Source organism: Choloepus didactylus, chromosome 6 (assembly GCF_015220235.1).
Source record: "Choloepus didactylus isolate mChoDid1 chromosome 6, mChoDid1.pri, whole genome shotgun sequence".
Lineage (NCBI taxonomy): Eukaryota > Metazoa > Chordata > Mammalia > Pilosa > Megalonychidae > Choloepus > Choloepus didactylus.
The window spans coordinates 6,707,401-6,721,284 of NC_051312.1; the positions used below are offsets into that span (position 1 = coordinate 6,707,401).

The window sequence follows — 13,884 nt, forward strand, 5'->3', positions numbered from 1 at the left end:
GGTTCTGGAGAGATAATGGAATTCAATCAACGCTTTTACCCCCAAGTCGCCACTAAAGAGGTTTGGTTGCTCACGTGATTTGCAGATTCAGTTTTACCAGTTGCCTTTCTTCTGGTTGTAACTCTGTGCCAAATGAGCTGGTGCCTCACAATAGTTTAGATGGAATGAGGCTGTGTGGAGCCACTCCCCTTGCTTCAGTCCCTTGGCATGATGGGCCAGTGAGGACATGGCTAGTGTTGCCACACTGCTCATGTCATTGTGGGGGTTAAAAGTTCTGGAGCAAACAAAAATGACTTAAGCAATGACCAGATTCTGCTGCTGGCATGACGTCTTGGGTTACACGACGCTGTCTCGGAGGCCGAGCTCCTGGAGCCTCCCAGGTTCTCTCTGTTGTACGCAGGAGCATGTGGGCCACAGCCTGGCTTCACCGTGTGCTTTCCCGTGTCTATGACACCCAAGGGAACTTGATGCCCCTCATGCTTTCTTTCAAGGGCGTGCTGTCTCGATGGCAGTGCCATGTGAGGGTTCACAGTGTGCAGCTGATGTGTGTTGCCACTGAGGAGGTTTCCATCACAGCAGACTTCTTCCCCCACTCCTCTTCCTCCTCCACCTCCTCCTCTTCCCCGTCCTCGCTCTTCAAGCCAAAATAAAGAGCACTGTGGCCACATTGTTTTCTTTATTTTGAAGTCACTATGCAGGTTGTGAAGGATTTATCTGTTGTAACTGAAGTGCAAGGAACAACATAAGTTTCTGTTTAGATTTTTGGCTGCAGATAATTACTCAGTTTGATGTCAGTCCGCTGAGTCAGCCTTGGTGGTCTTTGTCTCACCATCCACGGAGATGATGGTGTTCGGGGACGGTGGTCAGTTTATCGTTTGCAGTGAGGGACAGAGACAAGCGTTCCCTGGGTGTTTCTTTCTGTATGCGTTTCCAACCACGACTAATTTACTATACTTCTTCACTTCTTCATATGCTTCATTAGTCTTCTTTTTTGACTTCTGCAAGATAACAAGGCCAAATTAGGTCTGAAGACATCAGGAAAGAAACTGCCAGCCCAAGGTGGTTCGAATGGATCTGTCCGAGTGGGTGAAAGGGAGGCCGTCCATGCTCCTGAATTCACCCAGTCGTTATTCTTTCACATTGCGTGGTGACTTAGCTACCTTGTTAACTAGCTTATCATGTTAATAAAAATCCACATCTTGTCACCCTCTATAGCTTTAAGAATCTGATTATCAATTAGGGAATGTGAATTCTGGCATCTTTGATGTGACGTGGTGTTTGGAAACCTGGTGAATATCATAATAAAGGACACTGAAGGGTCCCCTTCTCTGGGAATTTTTTCTTACAGATGAGGTCACATCTCATTGTGGTGTGGCTCGGTTACAACACTTTTCCAAGGCAGAGGGCTCTGCCAGTCCAGCTGTCCAGAGCTCTTCTAACTCTGTAATTTTCAGATTAGCACTAGGAGAGTGGTCAGGTATTATCAGACCCATGTTAGTCTCTGTTATCATCACCTGGCCCCCTGACCGTCCCCTCCAGCAGTCTGTGCTCCTTGATAACATGCTGTCCTGACTCACGCTGCTCCTTCAACTGGAACATCTTCTGACCCAAAGCAAAACCACACGGCTTAAAGGTTAATTCCAGTTTCTGCTCCTTCAAGAGTGTTCTGTTTTGTTTCAGCTTCTCCCATCTGTATGAAACTTTACTGTCTCTGAATTTTTGAATCATTTATAATCAGTAGCAAAAATTGACAGTTGATTATATACTATCTTATGTTCTCTACGTTTTCAATTGTATGTATCTCACATCCCTGATTATTTGGTGGACTTCTCCAGGGAAGACACCATAATTTCAAAAACAATATTGTTTGATGTCCCCTGAAGCACTTGTCGGTCTTGGCTACGAGTGAACCCTTGCTCAGTGCCTGGTGGCACCTTCCTGACACCCTTGATGCTCACAGAACTCTCCTCTCCACCCACAGTTGTGGTCAGGTCCCCTATGGAGTGTCTCCAGTCCCCCCCCTTCAGGACAGAGAATGCCCGGCCCCTCCGTGCCCTGGCTCAGGGGCAGGGCCAAGAAGGGCAAGGGAAGGCAGTGCAGCTGGCATCAGGCCCCTTCCCTGACCCACGAGGATGGGCCGGGGGCAGAGTAGGTACAGCCAGACCAGCCCCTTCTGGGCACTCACAAGGGCATGGAGCTACAGCTCCCCTGTCTTAAAAGGGGGAGTAAGCTCAATGAATAATAACTGCAGCATTCAGCCACAGAGTTTGGGGATATTATCTTGAAAATGGGAGGCATCTCCAAAAGAAGTAACAATTAGCATCTTGTCTGTTTGTCAGGTACCTGTTTCCAAGGGGGGAGAGGGGAGGGAGCAGAGACGGGTCCCTAAACAGGGGCTCAAATGGTGTTGTAAGTGCCGAGGACTGAGAAGCCGAGATAGAGCCCACACCAGAGCAGAAAGGAGGTTAGGTGAGGCGGGTCGTGGGCTGGCATCAACCCAGCCAGTTGAGATAGCTGAGGGCACAGAGGGCAGGGCAAAAGGGTTTATTCCAACACTCTCTTCAGGATATTGGTGTTGAGTATAACCGTATAGCACACATGTAAAGTAATTCCCATGCTCTGGGTGCCAACAAAAGACTGCCAGCAAGCATTAATTGTGCACTGAGGACTGTTTCAGCTGCTGTGGGGAATCCAAGACCCAGACATGGTCCTTGCCTGGAAGTAGCTAGTGCATTGCAGAGATGAAGCAGCATCGCCACCTCCCCAGGAGCACATTTACAGAATGTGACACACACAGATGGCACACCAGGCCCAGGGAGAGCCCTGACCACAACTGGTGCTTTTGCACACGTGCCCCTCCTTTCACCATCGTCTAGTAAATGTCTCACGTCACTAATATTCTGAGTTCCCCATGAGGTGAGCAGTGTTTCTAAGCAATGCTTGGGAACTTTCCCAGTTTTTTAACCTGCAACTGCCCCTCATGTTTAGCAACATTCAGGGACATGTTTACCTTCCCTCCTCTCATGCTCCTAAGGTTGACTTCTGGGAGTTGCAATAACCCTTTCCTAAGATGCGGGAGGTCCCAGTGACCATGTAATGACCTCTAAATGTCCTTCAGTATTGTTGGGAATATTGGGATTGCTGGAGCGTGGACAGCTTTAGTGTGGTCTGTCTTCAATTCTTACTTTCCATTATTGTCCAGATTTTGGAAAATACCAAAAAGGTGATTTGGCAGGGGTGGGGAAGAAACTGGTACAACCTCTCAGGGAGGGTGAACCGCAAGGGGCCCCTGCTCCCACCCACAGCTGACGCACAGGCTGGATTTGGAAAGGCTCCCTCACCTTGTGCAATGTGCAGTCCACCCCATTTCATGACCAGGCACCTGCAGGTAACACCTGTACCTAGCTGGTGTTGAGATTTTCAGTAGTTGTTCAAAAACATCAGCTGCTTAGCTGATTCTCTTTTTAAAGAGTAACCATCTGAATACATTTTCTTTTTTAATCTTTATAGAGTAACTCTTAGTTCATGGGACACAAAGTCTAAAAAGCCATGTAACTGTACCAAATCCCAGTGTCTGAAATTGTAAGTAATCACAAATCCTTCATTATTAAATATGAAATAAGGTTGTTTAGAAGTCAGTAACTGGAACAGAGTCCAGACAAACCTAAATGGCTAGCCACATGCATGCTGCAGTCAACGCCCAGCAGTTGCGTCCTGATGTGGGGTATAGACCAGAGCAGTAAGGCACCCCACGTGCAGGAGAAATGCGGTTTGGATCTCTTGGTGTTATCTTGCCAACCAGCTGAGCCGATGGCGCAGCCTGCAGTCCAGGGTTGCGATTTCCTTGGTGTTGGCTCAGACGATGGCTAGGTTGGCATCACTGCTGAGCGTTAACTGTAACATTTCCACATCCTAATTTTGAAAAGTTTGATGAATTAATTTACCCTACTCTTGAATTTTTCTCAGACAAATTCTCCCCCCAGGGATGCAAGTGCCCAGAAGGCCCAGTCCAGAGGGTGGAAGGGCAAATTGTCAAGTGATTGTGGGGTGAAAGCGAGGGTGGCCCTCACCCCCCCGGGTGACAGCCCTGCAGACCTCAGCCCCCCCTTCCCACCCGCTGTCCGCTCTGCTCTTAGCTCTTGCCACAGGACGCTCATTTTCTGACCTCGTGCCTGGCTAGCATTACGTTGCGTGTTGGAAGGGAGAGATGTCTACTGCCCTAACCACATCTCCACGTGATTTTCCATCGCAGAGCTTCTGAAGTACTGAGGGCTCCACTGGTGGAATAGTGAGGTGGGGGTGCACACGCGGGTGAAAATCCAGAAGGCCGTGGAACTTGGTTCACAAAACAAAACAGGAAAAAAATTGACTTTTAAAAAAAGTAATGCTAAAGTCTAGGGTTGATAGATGAGAATATTTGAGCTCCCATTGGTATACTCTGTGAATACAAGTCATATACCCCTCAGAACAATGGAATCACCATGAAACGACTGATGAGGAAATTTTTAAATGCAGCTCTAGGTGAGGAGGAAGGAGAAGAGAGGGAAAGCCTGGACCATGTGACGTTGTCCGGCCAGAGTGGCCTGCCCAGATGGAAACTTCTGATGCGTTGGAGGACGAGGTGGTAGTGTCCAGAGTGGACAGAGGCCACACAGAGCAGTGGGGCACCCATGGACAAGAGCTGCTAAGCCACTGGGTTTGGGGGTTGGGGAGATCCCCAAACCCATAAATCCTAGAGCAAAATAGAGATTGTAATTGGGAACCAACTGAAGTAACCCCTAAGGACTTGGAAATAAAATGACCCTCTGAGAAGGGTTTAACTTACTGAATTACCTCACAATGCAAGTCCAAAGAAATAGCTTCTTGCTTAGATACAGCATCCCAGATTAACTGGTGACTAACATACTAGGGAAAGAATTTGCTCCCCAAGGGGGTTTGGTCAGCATTGGGACAGAGGAAAAGTAGGTTCAGGGTGTGTCCAGTGCTGTCCAGGGGGACGTGGGCATTGCCCTCACGAGAGCCGTGCCCTGTGGTGGGCAGGAGACCGACTGCCCCAGTGCACTGGGTTCCTCGGATCCCACACTCAGAAGGCCGCTGTCTGACCAATGGTTAGTTTCCTCCATAGGAACAGGGTGCCTGGGATGGAGGATGTGAACATTTTGGGGACAAGAAGGGGATGATATTTCCATCATAAATTATCACGTGGCTCTCTGATTAGTCCATCAAGGCAAAACCAATTATCCCTGGAACTACTAATAAAGTTCATTTGCTGTTCCTGGAAAGGCTAAGGAATGTGAAATTTTACCAAACAGAGCCCCCTGCGAGGCTTCTGGGGCAGACACGTGGCCTTGCCTGGCTGCAGCCCCGCCCCGCCTCTCTGGTGCCGGGGAGCGGATGCGAGGACTGGGTTCGCCACTGCTTGCTTCACTAGCCAGAGAGGCATCATCACTCCTCAGAGTGTAGTCATCGTCACCTCTCAGTCCCCGCAACCACGTCAGCCGTGCACGTGGGGAAGCGGACTGTAATCTGCTCGAGGTGTGTTTGTGCCACTTTAATGGGAGTCAAGACGGGCTACTATTAACAACCTTCAGTAAAGGGGAAAACAAAGTATTTCGTTTGTAAATATGAAACTAATACATGCACATGGGTAAAAATGAGATTACTCGAGTCGGGCTTAGGAAGAAAAGTAATAGTATTTCGCTCCACCCCCCCATTCCTTGGTCTCTTTCTAGAAGCCACCGCTGACCCTGCCTTCTGTTTTCAGGCTTTCTGGGGATTACTTCTGTGTCTGTAGAGATAATCTGCTGATTCTCGCTGTGGTATGCAAGGATGTCACTCTCCACGCGTGTCCCCCTTCGCCCTCCTCCTTCAGATAGAGTTAGAGCTGCGCTTTCGAGTTCCTCTTTTGGTTACCTTGAAACCTTAAATAAGATGCTTCAACTTTTTGTTGTTGTTGTTCCATTAGCCATGGAAAGTTGAGGATTATTTTTAAACGATAAATACAATTTATTTAGTTAAATTGCCATTAATGTAAATTTAATAAAAATTAATTTTTTGTGATTATTTTATTGAAAATGTATTGATTATTAAAAATGACTTCAAGATTTTTTATGTCATTCACTTATACTTTTCTATCATTTGCATATACTTTCTTAACACTTATGTATATTTAAATATCAATTGCTTGATAATTAGTTTAATAAAACATTGGTTGGAAAACCTACTTTTATATATTTGCATATCACTTTCTTAACTTTTTTGTATATTTAAATGTCAATTGCTTGATAATTAGCTTAATAAAGCATTGATTGCAAAACCTTTTATAACAGGATTTTTAAAATATAAAAGCAACATAAGTGTTAAATTCTGCTTTGGGCAGTAATTCCTAGAGGGAAAAGCAGCTTTCTCCAGCAGAGTGGAGAGAGAGCTCATCCTCCTTCATGAGCTCTGGAAAGTAGGAATTGACTCTATATTAGGTATGTAAGTTTTTTTCAGAACAGTTTTATTTAGCCCTCTCATATATAGACTTTAAACAAATACAAACTCAGCTTTTTAAGCATCTTCCATTCCAGGTCATTTTTTGCTGAGATATGTGGGGTTTTGGGGGAGCAATTATAATATCTAATCAAAGCTGCCGATGGTCTAGCTTTATACATAGGTCTTAGAGCTGACTCTCGACTTTGAGAATGCCCTAGGCTTTGGATTAATACATAGAAGACACTTAGAGCTTTGCCTGGCACATTGTAAATGTTCTTATAAGCATTTGCTACTATTGTTTTCCTCTTTTCTTCCTCCGTGTAGCAGTTAAACCAAAGCCTTTGGTTTGGGGGATCAGCAGATGCCCCGAGGCTGCTGCAGACTTCAGCTATTGCTTGCACACCCACAGTCAAAAGCAGAACAGGGAAGAATCTCTCCCCATTTTTTTTTTTTTTTTAATTTGGAGCATTCTATTTTAAATTCCATATATTAGCCTAGATTTTTTCTCTTTACTTTAAACTTGGAAGGAAAATTAACAGCCAAAGCCTGAGAACAGTGCTCCCCTGTGTTCTAGAGGTTCGTGCTGCTTTACAGCACGGGTTGGAGACAACAGGAAACCCGGTCCCCTGCCAGGGCTGGTGGTTGCTGCAGGGAGCCAGGCCCAAGAGCCTTAGGATGGGCGCACCTCCTTCCTTCCTTCCTTTTTCTTTTCACTTTTTATTTTGAGATAATTTCAAACTTCCAGAACAATTGCTAAAATAATACAAATTTCATGTGAAGAGCTCCAACATATCCCTCCCCTGCCCAGATCCATCAGTTGTAACATTTTGCCACTTTTGCCATATCACTCTGTCTGTTATCTATCAATCTCAATCTATCAATCATCTGTACTTTTCTATCTATAGATACACATGCACACATACATACACATATTTTCTGGAAATTTGAGAGCAGCTGCACACATCATATCCCTTGAACACATGGTACTTCCATATACATTTCCTGTGAGCAAAGGTATTCACTTATGTAATCACCTTAAGTGTAGTTACTAACTTCAAGAAATTTAACGTTGCTATAAAGCTTACAGTCTACATTCCATTTTTTTCTTATATGCCAACACATACTTTTGAGCCTTTTCTCTTCTGTGCTTAGATTCAATCCAGTATCGTGTATTGCATTTAATTGTCATTGTCTCTTTAGTTTCTCTTTCTCTCTTTCCTTTTTAATTGTGGAGACACATATAACATAAATCTACCCATCCCCAACCCCTCCCAAGCACACCATTCAGTGTGATCAGTCACATTCACAACATTGCAGTGCCCTCACCACCATCCATGACCAGAACTTCCCTTCACCCCAAACAGAGACTCAGTGCTCATTTTGCATTAATTCCCCATCCCACCCCACCCCCATAACCTGCATTCTACTTTCTGTCCCTATGAGTTTATATGTTTTCTGATATTTTCCTGGTGGTTACTATGGCGCTTAACTTGGATGTGTATGTTCATGTCTTTCATTAAATTTCGGAAGTTTTCAACTATCATTTCTTTGAGTTCTCTCTGTGTCTTTTCTCTCTTCTCCTTCTGGGACTCCCACAGTGTGTGTATTGGTGCCTGATGGAGTCCCACAGGCTCCTCAGGCTCTGTTTACTTTTTTTTCCTTTCTTCCTTCTCTTTAGATGGAATGATTTCAGTTGTCTTACCTTCAAGTTCTCTGATTCTTTATTCTACAGCTCCAACCTGCTGTTGAACCCCTCTAAAGAATTTTTAATTTCTGTTACTGTGGTCTACAACTCTGTTTGGTTCCATTTCATAATTTCCATCTCTATATTGATATTCTCTTGGTGTTCGTGTGTTGTTTTCCTGATTTTCTTTAGTTCTTTGTCCATGTTTTCCTTTAGCTATTTGAGCATATTTAGGACTATTTTTAAAAAAGTCTTTGGTATGTCCCATATCTGGTCCTTCTCACTGATGGTTTCTAACACTTTAATTTTCTCGTTTGTCTGGGACATCACTTCCTGTTTCTATGTATTATAATCTTTTCTTGAAACATGGACATTTTGATATTTTACTGTGTTATAACTGGAATTTAGACTCTGAGGCTTCTGTTCCTTAAGCTTGTGTCCAGCTAGTATCATGACCAAGCTTTCCTTGATGGCTAGGAGCTAACAAATAAAGAGAGAGGAGATGATGATGATGGTGGTAGTGGTGGTGGTGGTGGTAGTGGTGATGATGCCGATGGTGGTGATGATGATGGTGGTGATGATGATGAAGGTGGTGATGATGATGGTGGTGGTGATGATGATGAAGGTGGTGGTGGTGATGGTGATGGTGATGGTGGAGGAGGGGAAAGAGGAGAAAAAGAAAAGTGTTCCCAGTCTTTGCAGATTGACCTGTGAGAGTCTTCCTCAGAGCTTATCCATACAATGAATTTGGAAGTTAGCTCCAGGCCAAAGTATAGTATACTCTTCAGTCTTTTTGTACATGAGTCTTGTCCAGGGCATGTATGCGGTCGGGGTTACTGCTTCTAGGGGGAGTGGCGGCCGGTAGCCGAGCCCTCAGCTCTCGGGGCTGCTTAAAGGTTACCGGCGGCGGGGGCTCTTTCCCGGAGGCGAGGGCGAGGCGGAGGACGTGGCCAGAGTCCTCGGCGAGAGGCGTGCAAGGAGGGCGGCGATAAGGACAAAAATACTCTTCATCCAGTAGGGGTATGCGCCAAAAAGATTTATTCAGGGGTGATTACAGGTTATATAGGCTGGTAAGAGGGGCAGGGCTGGAAAGGAGGTGAAGTAGCCTAAAATGGCAATATTGAAGGGAGAGGGGCTAGGATTGGTTCTGAGAGGATTCAGGAGCCGTTGCAGCGGGCGGGGGTTGTTCTGGCCACGGTGCATGCGCACTGGCGGTGGCAGGAGTGGCCTTGGCACCAGGGAGCGAGTGGGTAAGATAAGGAAGTGGGGAAAGGGCAGTTGGGAGAAAGGCGGTTTCCTCCGGCAAGCCTCCCCTGCCAGTGGCATTTTGGGTGAGGAAAAGGGAGCTGCCTTGACCTCGCTCCTCAGGCTCGGGGGGGCTGCAGAGGGCACTCACGCCCGTACCTACTACCCTCCCCAGGGGGTGATCAGGTCCCCTGGCCCAGGCCTGGTAAGTCGAGGCACAAGCTCAGTCCCCGCACATGTACATGTGGCCCTAGGGATTCCTTCCCTTGCATACGAATGTCCCCTCTTCCCTAGGAAACAGTTTCCTCATGGTCCTGGGCACTGCACCATATGTCCTACACCCAGCAATCCCTTGTCCCAGGAAGCAGGACTTGTCCACTCTCCCACAGCTTTCTGTAGGAGAGCTCGGTGAGCTGACTTCTACATGCAGGGCAAATTCTGGGTTAGTGAGTGCCTCAGGCCACCACCAGACAGACTGGTCCAGGCATGCACGCTACGGGTACATGCACGAGGGTTACTCTGCTCCCTCCAGAACTGGGGCCAGGAATCTGCACACTGGGTAAGCCCTTGAGGGCTGGGAGAGGGGCCAGCCAGGGTGCCACGAGATCCTACTACTTTTAAGTGGTCTTTTTCTTGATTCAGCACTCACCCTGTTACTGCAACCCTTTAAATGTTTTCTGGAGCATTGAGAAATATGGTTCTACCACTTCTTGCTGGTTGTTCAAAGCTTCTGTGGGGAACGGAGCCCCAAAGCATCTCAATTTGGCATCTTGATCACGACAAGGCCTCTTCCTTCTTTATGTAGACCTGAGTTTCTTCTCTCTAAGGAACTTCTTTTAACACTTCTTGCATTGCAGAGAAATTTCCCTAGTTTTTGGTTGTCTAGGAAAGTCTTCTCCTTCACTTTGAAGACAAATTTTTCTGGATACAGAATTCTAGGTTGATGGTATTTTTCTTTCAAGACTTTAAATATTTCATTCTACTCTCTTCCTGCTTGCCTGGTTTCTGATGGGAAGGCCAAAATCACTTTCATCCCTGTTCCTTTATAGGTAAAGTGTTTTCTTCTGACTTCTTTCAAGATTTTCTTTGTCTTGGGTTTTCAACAGTGTGAATATGATATGTCTAGGTGTCTTTTTTTTTTTTTTTTTTTTTTTGTATTTATCATGCTTAGTGTTCTGTGAGCTTCTAGGATCCGTGAGCTACTAGGATCTGTGGTTTGGTTTCTGTCATTTTGGAAAATTCTCAGTTATGATCACTTCAGTGTTTCTTCTGCTCCCTTCTTGCTTTTTTCTCTTCTAGTATGCCCAGTATGTGCACGTTACACCTTCATTATTGTTCCACAGTGCATGTATATTCTTTTCCCCTCTTTCCCTTCTTTTTTCTCTTTGCATTTCTATTTGCAAATTTTCTTCAGGCTCACTGATCCTACTGATGAGGATATCAAAGACATTCTTCATTTGCATAGTGATTTTGATTTCTAACATTTCCTTTTGATTCTTTTTAGAATTTCCATATCTCTGCTTACATTGCCTGTCTGTTCTTGAAAGTTGTCTGCTTTTCCCGTTAGGGCTGTTAGCACATTATCACAGTTATTGTAAATTTCTAGTCTAGTAATTCCAAACTTTGTCATACCTGTGTCTGGCTGTGCAGCTTGCTTTGTCTCTTCAGCTTGTGTTTTATCTTGCCTTTTGCTTGTAATTTTTTGTTCAGAGCTGGACATTATTGGATAATAGGAACTGAGGTAGATAGGTTTTTGGTGCAAGGTTTTATGTTTATCTGGTTAGGAGTTAGGCTGTGTTTACTGTTTGCTGTAGCTGTAGGTGTCCTTGTTTTGTCTTCCCTGTTGTCTTTGGGTTTCCCTAGACACTCCTTCTTAAATAGAGTGTGAGCTTTGCAGTTCATTCAGCTATAATCCACTGTCATTATGCCTCTGTCTTATTTTCTAGGCCTCTGCAAATATTTGGATAAGATTGAAATGATATGCTCCTTGAAAGTTTGGTAAAATTCACCTATGAAACCATCTGGACCTGACGTTTTCTCTGTTGGAAGATTTCTTAAACAACTGCCTCAAATTCTTTAATAGTTTTAAAACTATTTAGACCTTCCATTTCTTCTTAACTCTGCTTTGTTGTGTTCCTATTTGCTAAGAATTTTTCTATTTCATCTAAGTTTTCAAATTTATTCACATAAGCTGTTTATAGTATTCTATTACTGTCTTTTTAAAATTTCTGCTGTGTTGATTCTCATGTCCCCTCTTTCATTCCTAAAATTGTTTTTTTGTGCCTTCTATCTTTTATTCTTGTTCAGTATCACCAGAGGTATATTTTATTTGATTTTTCAAAGAACCAACTTTGGATTTGTTCATCCTTTCTAGTTTATCTTTATTTTCTGTTTCATTAATTTCTGTTCTCCTTTATTCAGTTGCTGTTTTTCCTAACTTCTTCAACTGGAAGCATAGCTCATTATTTTTCAATCTTTCTTCTTTTCTAAGATAAGCACTTAGGGATATACTTTTCCCTTGAAGTTATATTTATTCAATTCCATGAGTTTTGATATATAGTTTTTTCATTATTCAGTTCAAAGTACTCTAAAATTCACATTATGATTTCTTCTTTGATCTATGTGTTGCTTAGAAGCATCCTTTTAAATTTCTAAACATATGGTATTTAAACATTTATCTTTTTGTTACCAAATTCTAACTTAATGATTCTGAGGTCAGAGAATGTGAGATGATTTGATACAATGTCTTTGAAATGTGTTTAGTTTTGCTTTGTGGCTTACAATATATGGGTCAATTTTTATATATGTTTCATGTGCACCTGAAAAGAATGTATTCTCTTAGTCATTGTGTTCAGAATTCCCTTAAATCAAGTGTGATAAGTGCACCGTGCAGAGATTCCATGCTTTCACTAACATTCTACCAGACCTGTCAGTACACAGGGATAGTCTCAACATCTGAACATGTGGTGCCCTAGCTTGTTTTTGTATTTTCCAGGAATAGCTTTTCCATCCATTAACTTTTAAACCTACTGTATGCTTTTGTTTTAGACAAATCGCTTGTAAAGTACTAATAACTGTTGTGGTTTGTGTGTGTGTGTCTGTTTTAGCTGTTGTGCTTAGTCATTTATATTTATGGTAATTACTGACATATTTGGGATTGTTTTTGTCATTTTTTTAAATTCCTGTTTTGCCTGAAACTTTTCTTTTTTTTCTTAGCGCATTTGGAGAGGGGAGTTAATTGAGATTTGGTTATTCTTGCTCGTTTTCCTTATTCTGTTTTTTCCCAATATCAGTTTGGAATTTATAGCATGTGTTTTTTGTTTTTAGTGGATTACCTTTAAATATTTTTATTCATGACTAACTTGCTATCTTAATCCCATTTACAACAATAGACTTTAACCTTCACCACCCCTGAAATGGACTAATTATTGTCCATGTTTTTAGTTCTGTCCTTTTATTAATCCTATAAATTTATCATTATCATTATTTTATTCATTTTTATTTGAGTACCATTTTTCTTGCCCCTTATACATACTGACTTCTGGTGTCATTTTCTTCCTTTGTGAAATATATCCTGCAAAAGTTTCTTTAATGCAGAAGGTTCTTGGTAAACCCTTTTTCTTTTTTTTTTTTTTTTGAAAAATCAATTTTGAATCCTCTTTCTTGAATAACAGTTTTGATATCTTGATAATTTCAGGTTGACAGTTTTTTTTCTCTCATCACTTTTTAGGTATTTACATCTTTAGCTTGGGGCCCAGTGCTCTTTTGGGGGCACAGCTCACTGCTCCCCAACTTTGCTTTTGGCTCAAGGCCAAGTATCCTGTTTGCTGTGCTGCTGCAGGGACCCTCCCTCAGATCAGTGCACCCCCACCCCACCATCTGCCCTCATCTGACTGCTTCCAGCTCCAGCCCCAGGTCACCCCTGGAAGACCCCTCTGCTTGTTGGGATCCCAGAAATACAAACGAAATATGTTCCGTAGTATGTTATGTCGTGCCAAGCTCCTGGTTTGCCATACAGCTTGCAATTTAGGACTTTACCTGGAATTGGTTGAGTTGGAATCCTTTTTTTTTTTTTTTTTTTTTTTTTGCAGTGCCAGTTTTGCCATAGGTCTGGTTATAGGCACCATGTTCTCTTCCAGTGGTCTGTTTGTCTATCTGTGCCAATAGCACACCGTTTTTAATTTCTCTTGTGTTGTAAGATTTGAAATGTGATAGGACAAGCTCCCTATTCTTGATATGCAAAACTATTTTTACTGTTCTTGATCCTTCTCCATTTGAGTTTTAGGGTCATGTTGACAAGTAATACATGCCCAAAATCTCCATCCAAGTTTTGATTAGAGTTACATTTAATTTAAAATTTAAATTGGGGAAACAGCTTCATAGTATTGAATCTTTCTATCCATAAGCATGTCGTGCTGGCCCACTTATTAATACCTTTCATATCCCTCAATAACATTTTATAATTTCCTCCCTAAAAG

At 43.2% G+C, this 13,884-nt stretch overlaps 1 protein-coding gene across 2 annotated transcripts in view; it reads left to right on the forward strand.

Annotated features, from left to right (window-relative positions):
* TESMIN (testis expressed metallothionein like protein) overlaps positions 1 to 13,884 on the forward strand; it is a 51,465-nt gene that overhangs the window by 13,031 nt on the left and 24,550 nt on the right. The gene's annotated exons all lie outside the window — the stretch shown is intronic.